This window comes from Vicugna pacos, chromosome 1 (assembly GCF_048564905.1).
Source record: "Vicugna pacos chromosome 1, VicPac4, whole genome shotgun sequence".
Taxonomy (NCBI): domain Eukaryota; kingdom Metazoa; phylum Chordata; class Mammalia; order Artiodactyla; family Camelidae; genus Vicugna; species Vicugna pacos.
Genome location: NC_132987.1, coordinates 37,651,969 through 37,674,279, shown reverse-complemented (window position 1 = coordinate 37,674,279; position 22,311 = coordinate 37,651,969). Strand labels below are relative to the sequence as shown.

The window sequence follows — 22,311 nt, the reverse complement described above, 5'->3', positions numbered from 1 at the left end:
AAAACAAAAAAAAGTTAATTTATTTTTTAAGTCTTCTGCATTTTTCTGAAGTACAGTTGGTTTACAATATTATATTAGTTTCAGGTGTATAACAGTGATTTGATATTTTTAAAGATTATATTCTATTTAAAGTTATTAAAAGTAATGGCTGTGTGTTCCTGTGACGTACAATATGTCCTTTCCTTGCTGCTTATTTATTTTATATGTAGTAGTTTGTCTCTCTTAATCCCCTGCTCCTATCTTGGCCCTCCCTGCTTCCCTATCCTTTCCACTGATCACCTCTAGTTTGTCTCTATACCTGTGAGTCTGTTTCTTTTCTGTTACAGTCATTCCTTTTATTTTTAGATTACAAATATGAGATATAAAAGAGTATTTGTCTTTCTCTGTCTGACTTATTTCAATAACAACAATACCTCTAGTTCCATCTCCATTGTTACAAATGGCAGAATTTCACTCATTTTATGGCTGGTAATCCATTGTGTATGTATACCCCATCTTATTTATTCATTATCTGTTGATGGATACTTAGGTTGCTTTCATAACCTGGCTATTATAAATAATGCTACTATGAACATTGTGATGCATATATCTTTTTGAACTATGATTTAGTTTTTTCATGTTCTTTATATATACACCCAGGAGTGGGATTGCTGCATCATATGCTAGTTCTGTTTTTAGGTTTTGAGATGCCTCCATACTGTTTTCCATAGTGGTCGCACCAGTTTACATTCCCACCAACAGTGTACTGGGGTTCCATTTTCTTTACATCCTTGCCAACATTTGTTATCTGTAGACTTTTTGATGATAGACATTTTGATAGTGTGAGGTGATGATACCTCATTGTGGTTTTAATTTGCATTTCTCTGATTAGAAATTTTGAGCATCCATTCATGTGCCATTTGTATGTTTTCCTTGGAAGAATGTCTATTCAGGTCTTGTGCCCTTTTTTTTTTTTTTTTAGGTTGTTTGCTTTTTTTGATATTGAGTTGCAGTAGATGTTTATATTGCTTAAATATTAACCCCTTATTGGTCATAATAATTTGGAAATATTTAATCTCATTAAGTGGGTAGCCTTTTTGTTTTGTCAGTGATTTCCTTTGCTGTGCAAAAGCTTTTACCTTTAATTAGGACCTATTTGTTTATTTTTGCTTTTGTTTATTTTTGCTGAGGGGACAGATTAAAAAAATACTGCTACAATTAATGTCAAATAATGTTCTATATATGTTCTCTTCTAGGGGTTTTATGGTTTCAGATCTTACATTTAGGTCTTTAATCCATTTGAGTTCATTTTTGTATGTGATGTGAGAAAATGCTCTAACTTTATTTTCTTACATGTAGCTGTCCAGTTTTCTCAGCATCATTTATTGAAGGGACTGCATTTTCTCCATCATATATGTTTGCATCCTGTTCATCAATTATTTAACTATAAGTGCATGGGTTTATTTCTAGGCTCTATTTTCTATTCCATTGATCTGTGTGTTTGTTTATATGTCAGCACCATACTGCTTCGATTACTGCACCTTTGTAGTATAGTCTGAAGTCAGGAGGCATGATATCTCGTTTTTTTCTATTTTCTCAAGATTGCTTTGGCAATTTGGGGTCCTTTGTGGTTCCTTATATATTGTAGGATTATTTGATCTAGTTCTGTGAAATATGTCATGGGTATTTTGATAGAGGTTGTATTCAATCTATAGATTGCTTTGGGTAGTGGACATTTTAACAGTATTAATTCTTCCAACCCATGAACTTGGATATCTTTTCATTATACTGTATCATGTTCAGTTTTCTTTATCAGTGTCTCATAGTTTTCCAAGTACAGGTCTTTCACCTGTTTGGTTAAGTTTATTCCTAGGTATTTTTTGATGCAATTTTAAATGTGACTGTTTTTTTCACTTTCTCTTTTTCTGATATTTCATTGTTAGTGTAAAGAAATGCAACAGATTTCTGTACATTAATCTTGTTTCCTGCTACCTTGCTGAATTCATATATTACTTCTAATAGTTTTTGTGTGGGGTGTTTAGGGTTTTCTATATATCATATATCAGTATATCATATTATATATGTCATGTCATCTGCATATAATGACAGTTTGACCTCTTCCCTTCAAATCTGTAGAATCTGTAAAATAACTTTTTTTTTTTTGTCTTGTCTATTGCCATGGCTAGGACTTCCAATACTATGTTAAATAGAAGTGGTGAGAGTAGGCATCCTTGTCTTGTTCCAGAATTTAGTGAGAAGGTATTTAGATTTTCACCTTTGAATATTATACTGGCTGTGGGTTTGTCATAAATAACTTTTATTATGTTGACTGTGTTGCCTCTATATCCACTAGAGTGAGAGTTTTTATCATGAATGGATGTTACATTTTGTCACATACTTTTTCTGCACCTATTGAGATGATTGTGGTTTTTTCCTGTTCTTTTGTTGATGCGGTGTATCACGTTGATTCATTTGTGTAAGTTGAAACACTCTTGAGACCCTGGAATGAATCCAGCTTGATCATGTTGTATGAATCCTTTTTATGTATTGTTGGATTCTGTTTGCTAATCTTTTGTTGAAGATTTTTGCCTCTATATTGACCAGGGATAGTGGCCTGTAATTTTTTTTTTTGTACTGTCTTTATCTGGTTTTGATATCGGTGTTGGTGGCTTCGTGGACTAATTTTGGTGTATTCCCTCCTCCTCAGTCTTACACAATAGTTTGAGAAGGATAAGTATAAGTTTTCTTTGTATTTTTGGTATAACTCCCCATGGAAGATATCCAGTTCTGGACTTTTGTTTGCAGGGAGTATTTTTGTTTGTTTGTTTTTGTTTTTGTTTTTTACAGATTGTACTTCACTTCTAGTGATCAAGTTATCTGATTCTATTTGGTTCAGTTTTGGCAAGTTCTATGTTTCTAGAAACTTGCCTTTTTGCTAGGTTGTCTAATTTGTTGGCATATAACTGTTCATCGTATTTTCTTATGATTTTTTATGTTTCTGTGTTACCACTTGTTATTTCTCCCCTTTCATTTCTTGCTTCGCTTATTTGGGTTCTCTATCTCTTTTCTTCCTGTTGAGTGTGGCTGTAGTTTTGTCAGTGTTATTTATCCTTTCAAATCAGCAGTTCTTTTTTTGGTTGATCTTTTCTATTTTTAATCTCTATTTTATTTATTTCTTCTCTGATCTTTATTACTTCTTTCTGCTAATTTGGGATTTTTTGCCAATTCTTTTAAGTGGTAAGTTAGGCTGTTTATTTGAGATTTTTTTCTTGTTTCTTTCTTTCTTTTTTTTTTTTTTTTTTAGAAAGGCCTGTATTGCTATGAACTTCTAATATTGCTAGAACTGCTTTTGCTGCATCCCACTGATTTTGTGTGGTTGTGTTCTTTCATTGTCATTTGTCCCCAGGTATTTTCTAACTACCTCTTTGATTTTACTGTTGGCCCATTGCTTTCTTAGTAGCATGTTTAGTCTCCATGTAATCATTCTTTTTCCTCATTTCTCTTTCCATGGTTGAGTTCTACTTTTATACAGTTATGATCAGAAAACATCCTTGAAATCATTTCTATTCTCTCAAATTTGTTGCGGCTTGTTTTGTGTACTAGTATGTGGTCTATCCTAGAGAATGTTCCAGGCATGCTTGGAAAGAGTGTGTGTGTGTATATATATATATATATGTTTTTTTTTTTTTTTGGATGCAGTGTCCTTTAGACAATTAATTATCAATTAAGTCCAACTGTTCTGTTGTGTTATTTAGTATCTCCGTTGCCTTATTGATTTTCTATCTGGAAGATCTATTGATGTAAGTTGGGTATTAAAGTCTCCTACTAATATATTCCTGCCACTTTGTCCATTTATGTCTCTTGGTATTTGTTTTATGTATTTATGTGCTCCTATATTGGGTGCATATATGTTAATGATCCCTTCTTGTATTGGTCCCTTTATCATATTACAGTATCCTCCTTTGTCTTTCTCAATGGACTCTGTTTTAAAGTCTTTTTTCTCTGATATGAGCATACCCCTACTTCCTTGTCATTTCCATTTGCATATATCCTGTCACTCCCAACCTGTGTCTTTCACTTTAAAGTTGGTCTCTTATAAGCAGCACATTGTAGGTTCTTGTTTCTTTATCCAATCTGCTACTCTGTCTTTTTATCAAATCAACAGTCCATTGATGTTTAATTATTAATCAGTATGTATTTATTGCTATTATAAACCTTGTTTTCTGGTTGATTTTTTAGTTCTTCATTGTCCCTTTCTTTTTGTTTTTCCTTTTGTGGCTTGATGGTTTTCTTTTGTATTATGTTTGAATTCCTTTCTTTTTGTTTTTTTGTGAATCTTTTGTATGTTGTTGATTTGTGATTACCCTGGTTTTCAAGTATGTAAACCCATAACTATAGTTACTTGCTTTTGACTGTTAGTGATTTAACTTCAAACACATTCTAAAGATCTAAATTTTGTATTCCCTTCCCCCTCATTTTGTGATTTTAATGTCCTATTTTACATCTTCATATTTATCCTTTTGCTGTTCATTGTAGTTATAATTGCATTTACAGAATTAAAATAATTTATTTAATCTATGTACTGGCTCATTTAAGTGAGCCAGTACAAAAGATTATCCAATTCTTTTACATATTTGCTTTTCCATTGTGTTTTTCCCTTTCATATTGATTCTTGCTTTTTTTAGATTTAGAGATCTTTCAGTATTTCTTTTAGGTTAGGTTTAGTATTGTATTCTTTTCGTTTTTGCTTGTTCGAGATGTTCTCATTTTCTTTTTGTATTTAAATGATTATATTGCTTGGTAGAGTATCATAGGTTGCAGCTTTTCCCTTTCAGAACTTGGAGTATATTATGCCCTCCCTTCCGGCTGGCAAAGTTTCTTTAGAGAAATCAGCTGATGGCCTTATGGGGGGTGCCTTTGTATTTGACTCTTCGTTTTTCTCTTGTTATCTTTATCTTATCTTTAGCTTTGCCATTTTAGTTATGATATATCTTGGCGTAGAACAGTTTGGGTTCATTTTGTTTGGAACCCTCTGTGCTTCCTGTACTTGGATATCTGCTTTCTTCTCTATGTGTGGGAAGTTTACAGCCATAATTTATTTTATTCTATTTTCAGTCCCCACTTCTCTTTCTTCTCCTTCTGGAATCCCTGTTACATGTAGGTTGACATGCATCCCTTAGATTTCATATGTTGCTTTCATTTTTTGCTTGTTTTTCTTTCAGCTGTTCTGATTGGGTGATTCCCATTATTCTGTCTTCTAGATCACTTATTTGTTCTTCTGCATTATTTAGTCTATTATTCAAGAAAATTGCAATTCAGGATCTATAACCATGGCAAACCATGTGTAGGTCCCCACATGTCAAGGGAAGGAGAATGTCTTTATAGAGGAGAAACAGAAATGGGGATGGCTATAGTAAACAAAGAGTCCATGGCTTTTCATTGGCTGAATCCTTGCCAGGAAGGAAGAGGAGTGATTTTTTTTACCCCTGTTGGGCTCTCCTACCATCGCAGAACTTGAGAGCTCCACAATCTGGTCTCCCAACTCTTATTTAATTGAGGTTTCTGTTTATTAATGTTTTACAGTGTGAATCTGTCTAGTGGTTGGGCTGTGTTTAATGTTTGCCTTAGCTATAGGTGGCAGACTTTAAATTCCTCTAGAGTATGTATGTGTGTGTGAGTGTGTGTTTGAGAAGGGGAGGGTGTGAAGTGGTTAGTTCTTCCTCTGTTGACTTTGGGCTCTCCAGGTACTCTTCCTAAGAAAGGATCTGTGTTTTACACCTCTTTAAACTGAAGTCCTGTTGGTGTAGTGGTGGAGGATCGTATCACATTCTTATGATTAAATGGCCCTGGGCCTTGACCTTTATAAATGTTCCTTAGCTTCCCCTCCTTACTTGCCCCTTGGGCGAGATAGGAAGGCTTAGAATGAAAGTACTGTCATTCTCCTAGGGAATAAGGCTCGGGTAAGGTCTTTTAACTCCTGTAGAGTAGATCTTACTATGGAGACCTCTGAGGATGTATTTAACAAAGCTTTATTTTCCCTGACCCTCCTGAGACTAAAGGATCTTTCTATGGTTCTTCACTGTGAGAATATGTTGGGGTTCCTGGAGGTAAAACCTATGAAATTGTAGCAGTCCCTCTAAGGCTGTGGACCTCAGTAATCCTCACTCTCAAGTGAGTGCACACTCAGCCTCCAACAAGTCATTACAAGTACAATTTATGTTTTCCTATTAGTTCGTGGCTCCAGTGGCTTCTGCTCCAGGTAAGCAGACTTCGGCTGTGACTCTGGATTTACCTATTTCTCCAGATTTTCAGGTGACTGTTTGCCCTCTGGACTGTGTTGTCTGGTGAGTCAAAAAATCCATTGCTGTTCAGTTTGTTCACCTATTTTTGGTTGTAAGAAAAAGAGCGACAACTTCAAAGGACTTTACATTTTGGAGTTCAAGCTGGAAGTCACATTTGAATACATTTTAAACACCCAGTTCCCTATCACATCCCCTTTTCAAGAGTCAATTCTGTTGCCTCCAGTTAATCCTAAGTAATTAAAATAGGTAACTGAAATGAACTCTGTGTAAATCTCTAAATGAGAAATAACAAACTCTTTTTCTCTTTCCTTCTTTCTTTTCTCTTCTTTCTCTCTTTATTTTTCTTTCCTTCCTTATCTTCAGAAAATGAACAGAATGTTCTATATTAGAAATAAAACCATAGTTTGGATTTCTTTCTGAATTGAAATATAAAAAGGTAAATATAAGTAAGGAAATGATTTTTCATACTTCTGATGAAATACTGTGTATAAATTTAATGTCAACAAAAGTAGCATTCAGTGTGAAGGCTAATGACACCTGAATAATTAGCACCGAATGTGGTAATTTGCAAAGGAATGTTTCCTTGCTAACCTGATGACTTCCAAGAATTTTTAAGTGGGAGTATTCAGGGTGTCCTAGAGAGAATGGAATTGAAAGAACAGTCTTTTTCAAATACTTTTACAAGCTTGTAATTGTTTTTTGTAAAACTTCAAATTAATGTTTAGATACATTAATAGAGAAACATTTCTGAACTTCTGAAGATGAAAATCAGGACCCAGAAACAGTGACCACTATCACCATGAATGTATGTTTTAGTCATTAAAATATGGAGGTAAAATAAATGTTAGAACTTTATTTCCCTATATTTTGCCATAATCAACTTCAAGTATTCAACTCTTTCTGCTATAAATCAGTGGTTCAAAATACTTATGAGCCTGAAGACCTATGTAAAATGATAAATACATTTTCAGATACCTCAGGATTATGGTTTTAATAACCAATATCTAAGATAATACACACACAAAAAGTCTATAAATTCAAAAGTATTTATAATTTTAGATTTTCTTACCCCACAATAGGAAGTACATACACTGAAAATAATATCACATAAACAAGTAAGCTTTATATTCCCTCTTAGTCTGCAAGCAATGCCAGCAAATCTTCCATAACGCATGGTAGGGACAAGCACTATAAATGTTGATAATGTTAGTTTTTCTTTTTATTTAATCTTAAAACAAATAGTTTATTATATCTTTCTATGTTAGTAAAACTATTTAAACTTTATAGATGCTTAATGCTTCATTTCACTTATAAGCCCTGATGCAGCTCAACAGCTATTCATAACAATTTTTTTTAAGTGTTTTTAAGCTCCTTCTATATGCTAGGCACTGTTACTAAACTCAGGTTTGGCTGCTCACCACTTGAAAGATAGATAATACTTGAGAGACAAGTGTTGGTTGGAAAAGGGAAGTTTGCTTTATTCAGGAGGCTGGAACCTGGGGAGAAGGTGGAGTTGTGTCCCAGAACCAACTCCCAAGATTTTGCTCAACCATAAGAGTTTTTAAGGGGAGAGAGGGGAAGCTAATTGTAGTTCATCACTTGGAGAGGGGGTCAGAGCCTTAGTTGTCCTTCACTGCATGCAGACTTGCTGAATCCTTGTGATCTTTCTTTAGGTGCGATCTCATTCATGCAGTTTGCTCACAGTGTTACTGAAGAAGCAGCCGGGGAAAAGATCTAGTCATCTGTTAGACACTTGTTCTTTAATCTAAGAATGGAATCAATAAGATTATGTAATCAAAAAGATTTGAAAGGTATGCTAGAGTCAGAAGTTACTGAAGTATGGGAGCACCTGGTGTGAAGTTTAACTTAAAATATAGCTTGGAAAAGTCTATTATGTTAGCCTCTAGGGGTTGCTTACGGCACTATTATAGGTACTGAAAATGCAGCAGAAAATTAATAGGGAGAAATTCCCCCACGTAGAGCTTGCATTCTAATCAGAGACAGAAATACTATGTTAGAGAATGATAAACTCTGAGATAAACCATAAACTGAGCAGTAGAATTAGGAAGTATTGAAAGGGTGTATAACTTCTAGATAAGATGGTCAAGGAAGACCTGTTTAGAGGTTAAGATTTAAATTAAGGCCTGAAGGAAGTTTGGGCATATGCCATACAGCTTCTAGGGAGAGGGGAAGGAGTTCAAAGTTCTGAGGCAAAGTATTCCTGGAATGTATAGGAAACTGGTTGCATCCAGCTGTTGCTAAATTGCAGAAAAGGGGAGACAGTAGCAGAATAAGAGATCTAGGTGGAAAGGGGAAGGTAGAACTTCCAGAGAAATGCTGCTAGTATATGGAGCGCCAGCCATTGCTAGTTTGTGGACAACCAGTCACAAGAAAATAGACACAAGAAGTTGAGTAAGTACTGAGAAACTTTTGTAACAACCTGATAGAGTAATACAGTAACTTTGTGTCTTTTAATACAAAAATACTGAGATTTCTGTGTCCTGTCTTCTTCAATTTTCTAGTAACTGACTTTTACTTATTTTATAAAATGACTGGGTGATTATAGAGTGGGAATAAAAAATAAGCAGCAAAAAAAGACCTTCACCACTAATAGTTTGAGAAGCTCTATATAATCTAAAGCATTGTGGACACAGGAAGCACATGGACTTTTACTATGGGAAGAAATAGGATTTTGAGGAAGGAATGACATGATCGGGTCTGGATTTTTAACAGAACTATGTTTGCTGTGCTCAGAATAAACTGGAGGTCAGGGCAGGAGTGGGGAGGTGAAGAAAACAGACCAAATAGAAGTTATATAAAGTTGTAAAGTTCTAGGTAGTATAAATGCATAATCAAGAAGACTTGTTGACTGATTGAAAGGGCTGTGTGAGAGAAAGAGAAGAGTCAAGAATAAATCAAGGTTTGGGGTTTAGGAAAAAAACAGAACAGATTTCCCATGAATTAAGATGAAGAAGAAGGCAGGATAAAGATGAGAAAGAACATCAGGTGCTTGTTTTTGATATGTAAATGTTAGAGTGTGAGGTGCCTGTTAAATATTCGTGTAGAGATATCTGAGTAGGGAGTTGGGTTAAGACTCTGTAGATCAGAAGAGCCTCTCAGGGCTTGAGAAATAAGTGTGGCAGTCATTAGCATATCAGATGAAGACTGTCAGACTTGGACTTGATGAACTCACCTTGATAGTGAGTGAAGATAGAAAAGAATAAAGATCAAAGGGACAAGCCTTCTTTTATGCCAGTGTTTATGGACAGGAAGACAGGAGGAACCAACTGAGGAAGTTAAAATGGAGTGGAAGTCACCAGAGAGGAAGATGGAAGACTAAATGGATATAGTGCCAAGTGAAGGAAGTATATGAAGAGAGATTATGTGCGGGGTAAGGGACAATAAAGTGTAGGTAGAATAAATCAATTAAAATATCTCCTGGAGTCAGGAACTGTTAGTGTTGGTATACAGAAAGGAGTGTACTAAACACTTGAAAGGTTATAGTCAGGTTTGGAATGCTTGAAGTTGAGATGAGGGATACTTTAGAGAATAATTTAGAACAAAGTTAAGAATATAGTAATGGAATAAAGAGGCTGAGATGGCAAAGAGGACAGGATGATCGGAAGGTAGGTTGTTACAGAACTGAGAATGACAAGAAGAATTATCTGCACTAATACTGAGATTACCAATTACTATGCCAGCATTACCCACCCTCCTGGAGTTGCCCCCCCCCCAAGGTTCCTTCTGCCCAGTGTCATTTAAGCCAATAGAATGAGACAGAGTTCAGGTTAGAGGCAAAGGAAAGCTTTATTCTTTGATCAAAGAATGGAGTTGTGTGAGCTTGCTCTCTGGAGTACACTCTTTCCCCGACAGGCCGTTGGCGGGGCTGCACACAGTCCCCTGAGCTGAAGCGTCCGGCACAGCTGTTCTGCACGTGACCTCCGGTCTGAAGTGCTGGCTGCAAGGCCGCTGCGTACAGCACCCTGTGAGCAAGTGGAGCTGGACTAAGCACAAAGGAAAAGAAACCAAAAGGTCAGACTGTATTTTATTCCCCAGATTCTATTTTTATTTTCCAGAGCTTGTTAATGAGCTGTGCCAGTAACAAATCTCTCCTCTGACTTTTGTCCTGCTCCTCATTCTTGAGGGGACTGAGGGGTGAAGGTCCATCTTCTGTAATTGCTTCCTGCTGACTTGGGGTGTCGTCATCACCCCAGGCAGAGGAGCAGAACTTCTTCCCAGCCACCTTTAGATATATTTGATGGTCACATGGCCTCAGCCCCAACTGTTTGTCTCCCTGAGCGACCACCACTTGTCTAACATTTTGGAGACAATGGACATTAGACAATTTAAGATACATGGCTCAAATATTAGCAAGAGAATAATGGTCACACATCAATTTTTTTAAAATTTAGGTATCTGGCTCTTTTGCCTGTAGGAATAAGTGTGCCCTGATGTTGAGGCATGTTTAATGGCCTGAACATCCCTGATCACTTTGTTATTTTCCAGAAGAGAAGCTTCAGGTCAGAGAGAGTTTTGCACAAGTAGTCAAGGAGGTCTGTTGGCCCAGGTTCTCTCTCTGGAGGAGGGGCCCAGGGCCCTCTTTGCTCCAGTGTGATGTACCCACGAGTGGTCCCCTGCAGCTTCAGAGCAGAATGGGTGCTTAAGCTCACCAAGTGGAGTCTGTTCCACTTAGGAGTGAGCTGACTTTGTGGGTTGCTGATTTTCTAGCCTTTAGGGGCACCCAGTCTCCTGACTTGAAGGGGCAGAGGGCCTGGTCAGTGGGTACAGGCAGCACCTGATTACCATACTCTGTGAGTCTTCGTGGTTGGCATACTTTAGTTATTCCATTTCTGGGTGTTAAGGTGTCCTTTCTTGCAGGCTTGAGAAATGGGTCTACCATATAAGAGTTCAAATGCATTTAACTTTAACTTACCTCTTGAAGCTAACTACTTGAGGAGCAGGGCAGTCAAAAGCAACTTAATCCAATTGTCTTGAGTTTCCTGACATAGCTTGCCTAAGGCCTGTTTCAGGGTAAGGTTGGATCTCTCTACCTTGGGGGTCTCCAGGCTGAGCACAAGGTCCATTTTATTCCCAGGGCACCCTTTGCCACTTGAGACAGGAACGCGGGACCATTATTGCTCTGTTGGATCCTAGGAGCCAAGACCTAGGGATTATTCCTTTCAGTAGTGCCCTAGCCACTTCGTCTGCCATTTCCGTTCCAACAGGCAGGGCTTCTATCCATCCAGAAATGTGTCTTCTAGCACCAAGAGGTATCTAAAACTGCTCGGTACTCTTGACATGACAGTGAGATGAGTCTGCCAGTCTTCTCCAGGATGTGTCCCTCTGGTCTGAATGGGTCATCTCTGGGGGCCTGTACAGGGTCTGCTGTTGGAGTTGCTCGTTGTGCAGGCGCAGCATGTCTCAGCTATCTGACTGATTGCCCTCTTCTTGCCGGGAGTTACCATGACCTCAGCTAAGCAGTTATATACTGCTGCCATCCCTTAGTGAGTTCCTTGGTGAGCCTTCCTGATGGCTTGAGAAGATGCAGTTTGGGGGAAAAAGTATCCCTATGTTCATTAACTAGCCACCCATGGCCTCCTAGATCTCCACTGAAGCCCCATTTTTGGACTTTGTTTCAGTGTAGAGTGGGGAATAATTGGATGGACCTGGCCTTTGCGGTACGAGGAGTAGTTGCCAAGTTACTGGTTCTAGGGTCGCCATTTGGCTGTTGTTTCCCTTTACTACCTGTGCATCTCCCTTTTGGTGACCCCTGCAATGAGTTCCGGCCACCTTTTGGGGAAGCTGTAGTGCTTCTAAGAGCTTCAGTATGCTTATGCTTCATCTGTTTATTCTCCATAGTAAATTCTCTTTCCTTCTAAACAACCCGTATGAATACAGGATGTCAATATGCATACCAGGAATCTATGTAAACATTTAAGATCTTCTCTGTCCCACGCTGTATGGCTTGGGTGACATCCATCAGCTCCGCCTTTTGGGCAAAAGTCCTTTGAGATAAGCTTCTTGTTTCTCTGACTTGGGTCTGGGAGGTTACTGTGTATCCCGCCAACCTTTTAACCTCTTGGATAAAACTGCTGCCATCTGTGAACCATTCCTCTTCAGCATTTGAGAGAGGCTCACTTCCTAGGTCAGGGCCAGTGGAATAGATGGTGTCTATGGTTTCTACGCAGTCGTGCTCCAGGAGCCCCGTCTCTGTGGTAGGCAGGCACTGTGTTGTCTAAAAGCACAGCCTGAACTTGAATCAACTTTCTGGGTTGTTAGAACTTACTAAAGCCTGAACCTGGTGTGGAGTCCATCCAGCGACTGGCTTACCAAACATTAGCAGGTTATGAAGTTTTATCTAGTTGTTTAGAGAAATAAGCAACCACCCGAGTAAGAGGTCCCGGTTTTTGAGCTGATAGCCTAAGGGCAATTCCTCTTCTCTCATGAATGTATCTAAACCTGAGAAAGCCAGGATAGGGGCCTGAAGTAATTGCTTTTTTCAATTCTTGAAAGGCCCCTTTGAATTCTGAATTCCATTTGAAAGGATTATTATCCTTTCCTTTCAGCTTTTCATAGCTATTAGACCATGTTAGTTTGTCATATGTGAGCTTTTTGTTAGACATCTTTCTTATGTTCTTTGTCAGCTGGGTGGCTCAGGGTGGTTGCAGTATTTTGTCAGAGGTCTCCTTAGTAGGGCTGGTGATCAGAATGTTGTCTACACACTTGAGGAGGGTTCCCGCCTCCAGATGTAGATCTTTTAGGTTTTTAGCTAAAGTTTCCCCAAAGATGGTGGGGGAGGTTTTGAACGCTTCAGGCAGGACCATGCAACAGTATTGCTGTTTTTGTTGCATGTTTGAGTTCTGCCACTGAAGGGCAAAACTTTCCTGTGACTCAGTGGCTAGAGGAATACAGAAGAGTTAAATCTAATAAAGAATGTCAGGTCTCAGTGGACAGTAGAGTGGCCAGTGGGGTGTAAAATCGATGCATATCCCGAGTGGCTTCACTGACTGCCCGGAGGGCCTGTACCATCAGGTACTCCCCATTGGGCTTCTTTATGTGAAGAACGCGAATGTTATAGGCTGATTGCATGGCGTAATGAGGCCATGGTCAGCTGGGCCCGGTATAAGAGGGGAAATGTCCAATAAGGTCTCATGACAGGATATTGTTTTCTGTTGGGCCATGTGTGTCTGGCTTTTAGATGGATATCACAGGACTGGCTCCTGCAGCTCATCCCACCCGTCCTGGGCTCAGACCCTGAGGTTCACTCTGGAGAGGCTGACTTGCTCATGGAGGGAGGTTTGTCCTCAGCCATGAACATTATCCTCCTGTGCCCCTATCCTGGGGAACAACAATCTCCAGCTTGTCTCCCGTTAGGTGAAGAGTAGTTTGCAATTTATGTAAGATACCCTTCCTAGCAGGGGTATGGGACACGCAGGAACATACAGGAACGAATGGGTGAGAGTGTGTTCATCCCATTTGCATTCTAATGGCTCTATAAATGCCTATTTTTAGGCCTCCCCTGATACCTCCACAATTTTACAACTCTTGTGCCCAAGTTTGCCTGATCTGGTATTGAGAACCGAGTAAGTGGTACTGGTGTTGACTAAGAATTTGACAGGCTTTTCCCCTATGTCCACTGTCAGCCGGGGCTCCTCACAGGTCAGCTGGAGTGCCAGCTTAGGTGCCCCCTTGCTCTGTAATTCTTCATCTATTTGGACCATCTGCCTTTGAGGGTAGTGACCAGGATCTGCCATTTCTACCCCTCAGCGTAGTGAGGACATTCTTCCTTCTAGGGTCCCTATTGTTTCAATATGGTGCACTCATTGATTGGATCCTAGAGTCCTTGGCTTGCTACCCCTTGGTGGGGACCTGGGGTCACTCACTGGAGTTGAGAGTCTCTGTGGGTGGTTAGTCCAGGCTCCTGTGCTGAAAGTTTGACATTAGAGTGCCAAAGCCGGTAGGTGGGCTTGCCTCCAGGTTTTCAGTCCTCTGACTTCTCCTCTTCTACAGCTTGGTTATTAAACACCCGTAAGCAATCTAAACCAGGTGAAGGTAGGGGCATCTGGTTGTATTTCAAGTTCCTGAAGTTTGCATCTAATGCCAGGGGCACTTTGGGAAATGAAATACAACCTCATTTCCTTGCAATGACGGGGTCAGTGGTAGTGTAGGTTGGAGGCATTCCCTGAGATGCTCTAGGAATCCCAAAGGGTTTTCCATTGGCTCCTGATTGATTTTCTTTATCTTCTTCCGATTGACAGGGTTCTTTCCTGCTGCCTGGATTCCCTTTAGGATCATATTTTTATAATGGGTCAGCCTCTGTCTTCCATCCCCTGCTCCAGGGTCAGGGTGGTCCCAGTTACGTTTGTTATCTGGGACTGCTTGGTTCCTGGGTCTGAAGATACCATGGTATGCATTGTTTCAGTTGCCTGTCTGCTTCCTTTCTGGCTTTTGAAAAGATTGTGGCCTTTTCTTTCCATGTCAGGAGTATACTGAGGAGGCTCTGGATGTCAGCCCAGGTGGTCAAGGGTCTGAAAGACTCCCCAAATCAGATTCAGGAATCCCTCTGGCTCTTCCCTCAATTCCTTACTATGACTTTTTTCCAACTACTGAGGGGATGGTTGGAGTTGTTTGTCGGCACACAAATGTCAGAAGATTTGACTCCCAAAAGATTTCCAGTTTGGGAAATCTGGAACCAGCATTTAATGGTCCCAGACTGTTAATGAATTCCTCGAAAGACCCAAAGAGATGTAGGCTCTGATACGGTTGGGGGTTTTCCTTAAATTGATAAAGGCCTGTCCCACAGGACAGGTCATATGGGACCAGGCCAGAGAGGGTTAGCTATGCTAGCTCCTGTCCATTTTGTTCCTTTATAATGGGGCATAGCTGTCTGAGGCAGGGGTCTTCTCTTTTCTCCTTTTGGTTGAAAAGGATTTTGGTGAGTCTGCATGAGCGCTTAAAGCACAAGGGATTCATCAGGTCACTAAGGCAGTTCATATTCTGTGCTGATAACAGGAGAAGAGCCCATGGAACCTTGATCAATAAAGGATCATCAAGGTTCACTGCTAAAGCAGAGGTGGGAAGAAAGGTTGGGCAGTGGGTGTTTCCTGTTCTTGCCAGCAGCTCACAGGTTTCTGGTCTTGTGCATCACTCACAGGGCTCTCCAGCTCACTTTAGAGAAACTAGCGCTGCTGATGGAAAAGGTCATGTCACCCATTATGGATCTGCTGTGGTATCCTTTCACACGTGGGCATCCCAGTTGCCTTTCCCTGAACTTGAATGGAGCATCCCTGTTCCATTTTGTCATCAGTCCTTATTATCTGGGCTTTCCCCTGGTTTCTCCTCCTGGCTCACAGGACAGGCCATGTTCCTTTACTAAACCAAGAGTGATTATGGAGAATGCCACTGTTGACCCCTGGTGTGGCCACTACTGCCTTGTACAGGGGTCAAGAGGACAACACTGCTGGTGAGACAATGGGCAAGACTGACATGGCCCCGTCTTGTCCACAGGTTCCCACTGTTCTTGGGCATCCAGTACCACAGGAAGGCCAGCAAGAGGCAGTGGGCAGACACACGTGAGTTTTACTGTTTGATCCCCAACAATGCCACAAGGGGGTGCAGTTCAGATTACCCTGGGGGGTTAACCTGAGTGTGTACCACATCCAGGTATTGGGTTGCTGGGTGGATGTGCTCCGAATTCGGCCAAAGGCTGCTGCCATTCTATCCCATCAGAGTGTACTTAAGGACCAGTGGGGACCAGTGGCAGTCATCCTCACTTGAACCACCCAAAGCCTCTGCCATCCTCCCCCTAGACCTGGGGTGAGTAGTGCAGCGGATAGCAACAAGTGAAAAGGCCATTGTCCATCCGATCTGGGTCACCAAAATTCTGTTACCGACCTTCCCAAGTCAGTCCCTCCTGCCTATTGTCAGTTGAGCCAATAGAAAGGGACCAAATTTGGTTCAGAAGCAAAGGAACGTTTTAGTCCTTGATCAGAGAATGAAGAGGTGTGATCTCATGCTCTAGAGTAACATGTGCTCCTCCAACAGGCTGTGGGGAGGGCTGCTTTACAGTAGGGTTCTTGTCAGCAGGAAGGGGGCAGAGTCCGGTGGGTCAGGCATAGCTGTGCTGCTCACCGCTCCAGATCACAGTGCCGGGTGCAGCATCTCTGCATACGGCCCACCACCTCTATCTTGAATTGTGGGCAGGGCTTCTGCACACGGTCCCGTCTGCCAAGCTGAGGGGTGTATCCATTTCACACATGAACTCTGGTCTGAAGTGCTGTGTGCAAGGCCTCTGCACATGCCACCATAGGAGCAAGTGAAACTAGACTAAGTACAAAAGAAAAAAAAAGTTAGATTTTATTACCCAGCTTCTGTTTTTATCTTCCAGGAATTATTAATGGGATTTGCCAGTGACAATAGGAGTGCTACTGGGAAGAGACACTTTCTATCTTCAGATCTGTGGTTCCAAATGAGATCTAAAATTAGATTTGCATATCTAAATATACGCATTCTTTTACTTTTTTCCTAGAGGTTCTGGATTTTATAGTAGTTGAGATAGAATTCTGAAATTTACAATTTAAAAAATGACTTATGGTTTATGTATGGTGATGCACTGACAGATAAGGAAACCACTGCTTCAAACGTTGTTAAACACAGAACACTAACCCAAACAGACTATAGATTTCATCAAGCATAAAATTTATACTTTTTCTTCAGATATCCAGAATACCAGCTTTCAACTCATCTGATCATTGCTATAGCAAGCAACCTTCTAAATGTTACTTTAAATTTTGTAAATTAATCTTAGTATAAAATCAGATTACATTGTGAGTTGAGATCAGTATATAATACTATAACTTCTTTTGTTATTATATAAATTGAAGCTATATATATTTTTATAATTTTTTTCTCTTGAATCATCAATTTTCTAATTCTACATAATATTTAAGATATTTTTAATAATCAACTTCTAAAATTTTCCTTTTATGTTTCTCAAACTTACCAGTTTTACTTTCAACTGTAATTTAACTTTTATGTTAACTATGCTTTTTCTCCAATTTCAGCCAAATTGTTTAACTGGAATGAGAGGTGTGGGAACAAAACCCTTGCAGTGATTGGGTAGGTCCCTAGCCGAAGTTTGGATAAGACGATAGCATGAGTTCCTTCCTGGAGGAAACGGTATTTGATTTGAAACATTAAGGCTGAGGAGAAATGTATACTTCCTGTGTACAGATAGATAATTCACACTAGAAGGTGCAAAGCAGAATACTGCATTCAAAGGGAAGGAAAAAAAGGATTAAAGCATGGCTTCCTTTTTTAGAAGTTGCAGCTATTTGGGTATGGTGTGAAACGGGTTTGTGAAGAAATGGAGGGATAAGAAGCTATGAAGTAAACAGTCTTGAAGCGTGAAGGGTCATGTGAAGAAACTTAGATTTTTCCTTAAGTTTATAAGGAAATATTTAATGTGTTTAGTCAAGACAGACGTATGATTCAAGTTTTGTTCATGTAAGGTAAGTAACATTTTTGTAAATGTAATAATGTTAGGTTCCATATTGTGAAGCCTTACTTTTTCATAGACTGAGTAATCTAGTCAGAACAATGTGCCAGCCTTTTAAGGAAAAACAGCCTAAGGTTTCATGGGTAATAAAATGAAATTACGGTAATTTTTGTAACTGTTTTTATATGCCCTATTTTCTCAATGACAAATTTATTGCCAGGATTTTTCAAGTTTCATACAAATGCATCAGATTGGTGTAGCCTAAATGTGGTAAATGTTAACAAAGGACATTAGAAAATTGATAGGACAGAATTCAATAATTAAAAAAAGACCTAGTTCTAATTTCCATTATATATTCAGAAACCAGAGGGTAGCATTTTTAATCTTGGGATATAGGAAAATTGGTCCTTTTGATTTTCACATCTTCCTAAATTTTAGTAAAGTGCATATGTTTATTAAATCATATATATATATATGCATACTTATGCAATATTAATAAATCTCAAAATTGTTAGCCCGTATTTGGCTATTAGTTTTAGGTTAAAAATTGCCTCCAAATATATAATGTCAAATAAAAATTGGTATCATTAATCTGTAAGTAGCAATTAATGGAATTCTTTACTTACGTAGCAGTTAATCCTAAAATATGAAGTGATGTTTAAATATTTCTAAGGAGCTAATCTTCCTAGAGAAACTAGTAACATATTTAAAGTTTATAAGAATAACAGTTCTTCCACAGTGACACTAATATAGTACCACTGGTGAGCCTATAATATGGAAAAACTAATTTAGGGAAAATGAACTGACTGGCAATCAATAATTTGACCCCAAACAAATGAAACATCTTTGGATGACAATTATTCAATGAAAGGGAACAGATGAACAATTTAACAAACTGTAATACATTCTCTCAGTCCACGGGTTGTTGTGCATGCTTATATGTGAAGCTGTTTAAGAACAAAGAATGTCGCCTGCCATAGTAGTAAACAAAGGATATTGTGGTCATCAAGCCATCAGCTACTGCAGTAAGACTTGACTGTGAACCCGAGGGGATTCAGGATGGAGAAAAACAGGACACTGGCCCTAGATAGTTAAAGTACATATCAAAGAAATGATTTCAGTGATCCCAGAATCTTGCATCTTCTAATACATAGGAAAGTGCTAAATTCATTAACTCTGGATGCCTGGATTTCTTATTTAACAGTAATCTTTTGATGCTCCAACTACATGTTTTTGTTGTAAAATTATATACCTTGGCTCCACCTTACCTCTTTAGACCAGGCCCTCAGAGCTATTTGAGAGGCTTAAGAATTACATTTTATTCAGAGGACTTGCTAAGGACTTATTTTCAGTGGACAGTTCTGGTGACCATGAAGAGACCCAAAGCAGACTTGTCTACTTTGCCTGAACTCTACAAGGATCTGGAGCCTGATACCAGCAGAGGTGTCTTGTGCCCATCTGCCTTCTCAGAGTCTAGATGAATTTGGGTGAGTCTCTCTTGGTTCTTGGATCTCCTGCTTATTAGGTGATGATCCTGAGTTTTATTTGGCAGTGTATAACATGTGTCAGACTTGCCAGTTGAAAGATACTGGGAAGTGACTCCCCTAGTTGAAAGGTACTGGGGGAATCCAGCTGAAAGACACTGGGAAAAAGTACCCCCAGGTGAGTGGTACTTGGGAAAGCTTCCCCCTCAGTTCAAAGACACTGGGATTTACTCAGTTGAAGGATACTGAGCAGTCTGGGCTCAGTGGTTAGGGAGGAGGCTTGCCTGACATCTTTCCTTCAATTAGCTACCTTAAGAATTTGTCAGATAAAGGTGAAAATATTACAGGAGAAGATCAGCCAAGATGTCAGAGTAGAAAGACCCTGAGCTCACCTCCTCTAATGAGCACACCAAAATAACAGCTCTCTGCAGAACAGCCATGTGAATGAAAAAGACTGAAACTTACCGGAAAAGATCTTCTACATCTAAATACATAAGGAACCACAATGAAAGAGGTAGATGCATGATAATCACATCCCATATCCCATGACTCACAAACTGGAGAATAATTATATTGCAGAGGTTTTCCCACAGGAATGCGAGTTCTGAGCCCCATATCAGGCTCCCCACCCTTGGCATCCTTCACTGGGAAGATGAACCCCAGAGTATTTGGCTTTGAAGGCCAGTGGGGAATAATTTTGGGAGCCCCACAGAACTGGAGAAAATAGAGACTTCACTCTTAAAAGATGCACACAAAATCTCATGTGCACCAGAAACCAGGGCAAAAGCAGTAGTTTGATAGGAGCCTGGGCCAGACCTACCTGCTGGGCTGGAGAGACCCCCAAAGAGGTAGGGGGTGGCTGTGGCTCACCTGGGCACATAGACACTAGTGGCAGCCATATTTTGGAACATTATACCATATGAACAGTGCTATTGGCAGCTGTATTTTGGGATCCTCCCTTTAGCTCATTATTGCCAAGATCTGGCCCCACCCAACAGCCTGTAGGAGCCAGTGCTGTGATGCCAAACAGCTAACTGGGTGGGGACAGAGCCCCACCCACAGCAGACAGGCTGCCCAAAAACTTCTTGAGCCCACAGCCACCTCCAGACATGGCTTTGCACACAAGCCCAGCTCCACCCATCGGTGGCAGGCACTGGCTGTCCCTCCAGGAATCCTGCACTAGCATCTAGACCAGCCTCATCCACCAGGGGGCAGACATTAGGTGTAAGAAAACTACGATCCCGCAGCGTACAGACCCAGCACACCCACAGTACGCTAGACCCCACCCTGGGACCAGCTGGGCTTTGGCCCTGTCCACTAGCAGGCCAACGCAAGCTTCACAACAACCCCGAGCCCATGCCCAATTGTGTCAGGAACCCCTCCATGCAAATGATCTGAGACCAGCTATGAGGTCCCTGGGCCCTGCAGCCTGGCCAGTAGTCCAGCACTAACCCTAGGACCTGGCTTCACCTGCTTTAGGTGGGCAACAGCCCTGGAGTCTTTGGGATCCCACCTGTGCCCACCACTGAGCCCACACTAGCCTCAGAACCCCCCAGGGCTCTGCAGTCAGCTGACTCATGAACAGGACCTGCTAAACAGCAGCCAGCAGCATCCGCACAAGGCAGGGCCCAGCAGCCAACTGAGTTTTGGGCCAACTAAGCCTACCAGACCACCTGCATAGTCAGCCCCCGACAAGAGAAGGACCCATGCAGCCCTTTAAAAGGGAACCCCTAGAGCCTATAGCTTGGGTAACAAGAGGGGAGTACACTGCTGGTATGAATAGGATATCCTCTACAGAAGGCCACTTATCCAAGGTCAGGAAATGTAACTAACCTACTACATAGATAAAAATACAAATAGCAACTTAGAGAAAATGAGGCAGCAGAAGAACATGGTCCAGATGAAGGGAAAAGATAGAAGAAGAACTAAGTGAAGTAAAGATAGGCAATACACCCAAGAAAGAATTCAGAGTAATGATCATAAAGGTGATCAAAGAACGCAGAAGAAAAATGGATGCACAGAGCAAGAAGTTAGAAGTTTTTAACAAAGAGACCTCTGGGACAACATCAAGCACACTAATATTGCATTATAGGGGTCCCAGAAGGAGAAGAGAGAGGAAAAGGATCTGAGAAGATATTTGAAGAGGTAATAGCTAAAATCTTCCCTAAGCTAGGGAAGGAATTAGTCACTGAGGTCCAGGAAGTGCAGAGTCTAACACAGGATTATGTTGTCATTAAAATTACAAGTATTTGATATTTGTGTATATTAAAAGAAGCAAGGAAAAGCAACAAATAACATACAAAGGAACTCCTATCAGGCTATCAGCTGATTTTTCAGCAGAAACTCTGCAGTGCAGTGGCATGATATATTTAAAATGATAAAGGGGAAAAAACCTATACTCAAGAATACTCTACCCAGCAAGGCTTTTGTGCAGATTTGTTGGAGAAATCAAAAGCTTTCTTTACAGAGAAGCAAAAGCTGAAAGAGCTTAGCACCACCAAACCAGCTTTAAAACAAGTGTTAAAGGAACCTCTCTAAGCAAAGAATAGGTCAAAACTAGAAACAAGAAAATTATGAAATGAAAAAGCTCACCAGTTAAGTCAAACATACAATAAAGGTAGGAAATCATCCACAAAGCCAGCAGAGGGGCTGAAAGACAGAAGTAGTAAAAATCATCTGTATCCACAATAAGCAGTTAAGGGATTTACAAAACAAATGTAGAATGAGATATCAAAGCAGTAATTGTGAGGGGAGCAAAGTACAAATACAGGGTATTTAAATTGCATTTGAAATTAAGAGATCACCAACTTAAAACAATCAATTTATATATTTATAGACTGGTATACAAAAACCTCATGGTAACCACAGAAAGAAAATCTAGGTATACACACCCACACACACAAAAGGAACCCAAACATAACACTAAAGATGGACATCAAATCACAAGAGAAGGAAACAAAAGAAGATGGGGGAAAAAAAGATTTACAAAAATGAATGCAAAATGATCAATAAAAGGGCATTAAGAATATACTTACTGATAATTATCTTA

The 22,311-nt window shown here is 40.0% G+C and overlaps 3 long non-coding RNA genes across 9 annotated transcripts in view; 1 reads left to right on the top strand and 2 right to left on the bottom strand.

The window, feature by feature from the left end:
• LOC140696186 (uncharacterized) overlaps positions 1-22,311 on the top strand; it is a 114,631-nt gene that overhangs the window by 69,587 nt on the left and 22,733 nt on the right. For 3 of the 4 annotated variants that reach the window (XR_012072323.1, XR_012072321.1, XR_012072324.1), the window contains exons 4-8: positions 7,955-8,092; positions 10,155-10,313; positions 15,789-15,853; positions 17,345-17,399; positions 19,131-19,265. This is a non-coding gene — a long non-coding RNA (uncharacterized lncRNA). The remainder of the gene's footprint in view (positions 1-7,954; positions 8,093-10,154; positions 10,314-15,788; positions 15,854-17,344; positions 17,400-19,130; positions 19,266-22,311) is intronic. The other variant, XR_012072322.1, reaches the window with a different exon arrangement.
• Positions 10,064-16,480, bottom strand: LOC140696189 (uncharacterized). The gene is made up of 2 exons (XR_012072326.1): positions 16,413-16,480; positions 10,064-10,285 (listed from the first exon to the last, which is right to left on the bottom strand). It is a non-coding gene; the product is annotated as an uncharacterized lncRNA (long non-coding RNA).
• LOC140696184 (uncharacterized) overlaps positions 16,483-22,311 on the bottom strand; it is a 704,768-nt gene continuing 698,939 nt past the window's right edge. For all 4 annotated transcript variants that reach the window (XR_012072317.1, XR_012072320.1, XR_012072319.1 and 1 more), the window contains one exon: positions 16,483-16,607. This is a non-coding gene — a long non-coding RNA (uncharacterized lncRNA). The remainder of the gene's footprint in view (positions 16,608-22,311) is intronic.